This window comes from Colobus angolensis, unplaced genomic scaffold, assembly GCF_000951035.1.
Source record: "Colobus angolensis palliatus isolate OR3802 unplaced genomic scaffold, Cang.pa_1.0 Scaffold244, whole genome shotgun sequence".
NCBI classification, from domain to species: domain Eukaryota; kingdom Metazoa; phylum Chordata; class Mammalia; order Primates; family Cercopithecidae; genus Colobus; species Colobus angolensis.
Genome location: NW_012115644.1, coordinates 4,550,515 through 4,555,626, shown reverse-complemented (window position 1 = coordinate 4,555,626; position 5,112 = coordinate 4,550,515).

The following is a 5,112-nucleotide window of genomic DNA, read 5'->3' as shown; positions in this document are numbered from 1 at the left end:
CACCCTGCTAATTTTTCGTATTTTTAGTAGAGATGGGATTTCACTGTGTTAGCCAAGATGGACGTGATCTCCTGACCTCGTGATCTGCCCATCTCAGCTTCCCAAAGTGCTGGAATTACAGGCATGAGCCACAGCACCCAGTGGAGATTATTTTTGATAAAGAAAATTTCCTAGAGACCCTCAAATTACTCTACCTTCCAAACCAATACTGATTAAGGACAGATTTGAAACTGCTGTAGAATATTTCTAATATTTAGCAACTGGTCCACTGTATCCTAGAACCAGAAAACTGCAACATTTTTATCAGTAAATGCATATAATTAAAGCTGGCAGTTGCTATTTCAAACATTGGATGATACTGCTTTGTTTTTTCTTTCTTTTTTTATTTTGGGATATGGTCTCACTCTGTTTCCCAGGCTGGAGTGCAGTGGCACAAACACAGCTCACTGCAGCCTCAACCGCCCAGCTCAAGCAATCCTACTGCCTCAGCCTCCCAAGGAGCTGGGACCACAAGTGCATGCCACCATGCCTGGCTAATATTTTTATTTTTTCTAGAGATAGGGTCTTGACATGTTGCCCAGGCTGGTCTCAAACTCCTGGGCTCAAGCAGTCTGCCCACCTTGGCCTCCCAAAGTGTTGGGATTACAGGCATGAGCCACCACAAACAGCCTCAATGCTGCTTTAAGTCAAATTAATAAATAAGTCATCTCCGCTGATAATCTTAATGTTGACCTCACTTACATTGGCCTAGCTTTAGTTAATACATAATATCACCCATAATATATAATAACCATAAGGCATATCTTCTTCTTAATTATGTGTTTTCTTTCTCTTGAGAATTCTTTTACTATGTGTTATGGAGGGGAAAAATGAAAGTTTTTGTTTTGGGGGAAGTTAGAAATTACATATTACATAAATCTTATATTTTATATTACTTATTTATTTATTTTTAAATTTCTCTTTGTAGAGATGGGATCTCACTTTGTTGCCTAGGCTGGTCTCAAACTCTTGGACTCAAGCAATCCTCCTGCCTTCACCTCCCAAGGTGCTGGAGTTGCAGATGTGAGCCACTACACCTGGCCTCATCTTATATTTTAATTAAGATTTTGCAAATGGCAAGAAAACAGGGAAGGTATTATAGAAAATAATGAATTACGTTTCCTAAAAATTAGGACCTAAGTATATATAATATTGAAAGAGCATTGACCTCTTGTTCCTCTCCACATCCCTTGACAGTGTCAGTCAGTATTTAGTAAAACACCCACCCAAACCATTGTAGGTATTTTAAGCAGAAAGAAATTGAATACAAAGAATTGAGTCCTAAGAAAATTTTTGGAATGGCTGTGCAAAAATTTTTTAGGCTGAGTCTTTAAGAATGATTCCTGGAATATTACGGAATGGATCTGCTAACTCTGAGCTATCTCTGAGGCTACCACTGGAGTGAGTAAGTCAAAAGCACACCACTACAACTATGGTACAGAAATGAGGACGCTAGAGTCAAATCACTGCCACTACTACTGCTGCCTCTGCCACAACTGCGTGTCAATACTCACAAAGCAGAAGAATAGACAAAAGGAAGCTGCAGCAGAAAGATCTGCTAACTATAAGAAAAGAGCCAAAAAGGGGAGGAAGATGGCCTCCAGCTGCCTTGCTCCTACCAAACGCATCATGACTGCACCTAATAGACAGAACCTAATTTGCATCCAGGTTCTAGATAGACAGGTCAATGTAGTTCTCACCTTTCCAGCCTAAAGTTCGTATAAAGGCACTCTAGAAGGAGAGCAGAACAGAACTGAACAGGCCATTCTTCAGTATCTATCACAGACACTGTTTCACCATCCTAATCAATTGTATCTGTGTATTCCAAAATTACACATTGCCAGAAAAACAGGATGCAAGATACCCCACTCCCTTTGAGAAATAACTATTTTAAGCAAATCTATTCTATTGAAGGCAGGGGAAATGCAAGTAGTGTTACCTGGCAACTTGGAATATCAGTTAAATGATTGAGCATACAGTTTCCATCTATTCATAAACTATGGCTATGCAATGCCAAATTTCCAACTGTTTAGTATTCCAAGGAAGGAAGAAAAGGAGTCTGACATGTGTAGGGCTTATCTGATCTTAAAGGAAAGTATTTCAAAGCCTGTGTTTCCCCCAGGTTTATTCATTCTCTCTCATGAAAAAAAAAAAAAAAATGTCCAGGAAGAAATGCCCTGTGGCTTACATTATATACAATTTGAAAACTCTGCAAATACTAAATAAAGTACTTCAGTAGGCTGAATAATGGCCACCCAAAGATATCAGATCTTCCTCCGTAGAGACTGTAACCTTTAATTAAGGATTGTGAGACAGAGAGATTATCTTGGTTTATCTGAATAGAACCTAAATGCAATCATATGTATCCTTGCAACAGGGAGGCAGAGGGAGATTTAACACAGACACACAGAAGGGAAGCTGTTAAGAAGACAGAGCAGAGAGAGATTTGAAGGTGCTGGCCTTGATGCCTGGAGTGATGTGGTCACAAGCTAGGGAATGCCAGCAACCACCAGAAGCTGGAGGAAACAACCGACAGATTCTCCTCTGCAACCTCTGGAGGCAGTGAAGCTCTGCCAACACCTTGATTATGGCCCAGTGACACTAATCTTGGACTTCTGACCTCTAGATCTGTGAGAACATAAATTCACTATGTGTTCTTCTTAAAGTCATCAAGTTTACGGTCATTTGGTACAGCAGCCACAGGAAACTAATAACAAGTCACTGAAATATCAGCTCCACTGACATGTTGCCATAAGGCACCAGGGGAAATCATTCTCCCATAGTTTACCCTGCATTATTACAAGTCAACTGGTACGGTGCAGAATTTAAAAGTCAATTTAGAATCCAATAATGTTGATGGCAAATTTGAGGACTTGATAACTCTAGTCCTTACAATCAATAGCCAAATGATTTCAGATCCAAAAGTAAACAAACCACAAAATATAAGATTAAGGTCAGAGAGGGCTGGGCATGGTGGCTCACACCTGTAATTCCAGCACTTTGGGAGGCCAAGGTGGGCGGATCACCTGAGGTCAGGGGTTTGAGACCAGCCTGGCCAACATGGCGAAACCCCGTCTCTACTAAAAATATAATAATTAGTCCAATGTGGTGGCAGGTGCCTGTAATCCCAGCTACCTGGGAGGCTGAGGCAGGAGAATCACCTAACCTGGGAGGTAGAGTAGCAGTGAGCTGAGATCTTGCCACTGCACTCCAGCCTGGGCGACAGAGCAAGACTGTCTCAAAAAAAAAACAAGGTCAGAGAAAGGATGGCCTTTCAAGATCAAGAGGTGATTGCCTAGAAGCCCAGTTTGATGGAAAGGAGGGAGCTTGAGCTTTGAAGCTGGGAGCATTCTCAGTTTTACCCACTTCCAAAAGTTGGGCCATGAGCAGTAACTTACCTCTCTGAACCTGAGCTTTCTCACCTGATTCAAGGTGGCAACAATGAAAGTGGAAAAAGAGGCAGAAGTAAAGGGATGTACATTTGGATAGATGGGGTAAAACAAAAGGAGAGATTTAGGATGAATGGCAGATTTCTGGCTAGAAAGCCTTGGAAACATGAACTGGAAGGGCTAGGAAGAGTCTCAGGTAGGCAGAATTGGGCAGGAAGAGAATGAGTTCAATTTTTGCCATATGGAATTTGGAGAGCCTACAGAGCATCCATCAGCAGAGCATTCAGGATATGATAGGCTTATACAGTATAGGAACCAAATGAGAGATCCTGATTTCAGTCTTGATCATATAGGTAAAAGCAGATGTCATGGGAGGGAGAGAGGTACCCAGGGGCATGTGCACAATGTAAAATATCTTACCCTTTTCCTGACAGTGACCACAGTTTTAGCATTGATCTTATTCTAGGTGTTATATAATACTAAGCCCATCCCAAAGGGGAAATAGTACTAGTCTAAATACAAAGTAATAAGCAAAAAATGGTGGCCAGATGTGGGGGATCATGCCTGTAATCCCAGCACTTTGGGAGGCCAAAGCGGGTGGATTACCTGAGGTCAGGAGTTTGAGACCAGCCTGGCCAACATGGTGAAACCCCATCTCTACTAAAAATAAAAAAAAAAAAAAAAAAATTAGCCAAACCTGGGAGGCAGAGGTTGCAGTGAGCCGAGATCGCACTACTGCACTGCAGCCTGGGAGACAGAGGGAGATTCCGTTTCAAAAAAAAAAAAAAAAGGTTATATGAATATTTGTATAGCCGTGTGATAAAATTTATGCTAGTCATTTAAAATAATCGTTTATGAAAACTTGTTGTAATAGAATAAAAAAGTGGTTGTATCATAATGTATGTCCATTATGCCATTCAATCCATCTGTTAAGTTTCTTAAATTCCACCTTATATATTGTCCATACTCAATATTTCCTACCTTCTTTTGTAGCTGTTGGTTGCTACTTCATGTTTCTTTTTTTGTTTGTTTGTTTTTTTAAAGGCAGGATCTCACTATGTTGCTCAGGCTAGAATACAGTGGCTATATTCCTAGGCACAATCATAGTTCATGGCAGCTTTGAACTCCCAGGCTCAAGTGATCTCCAACCTCAGCTTCCCAAGTAGCTGGGACTATAGGCATGGGCTACCATGCCTGGCTACTGTTGCTTCATGCTTCTATTCTATTTATCTCTTCAATATTATTATACTTATTTTAATTTCTTGTTCTATTTGGCAAATTAATTCTGTTTTCTAGCATATAAATTGTTCAGTTTATTGTCTTTCTCTCATAGTACTTCTAGTCCTCAAATATCTCATTTTTCTCCCACTTCTTTGGGCTCCTCATGTCCCCAGATCTCAGCCTGTATCCTTCCATGCACAGAGATACACACACACAAACATATACAGACACACATACACATGCACAACATACACACATACACGCACATAAACATACACACACATACACATGCACAACATACACACATACATGCACATAAACATACACACACATACACATACACACACATACACACATACACATATACACACATACACATGCACAACACACATACACATGCATAAACATACACACATTCACACACAATACACATGCATACACACATATACACACACGCATATAT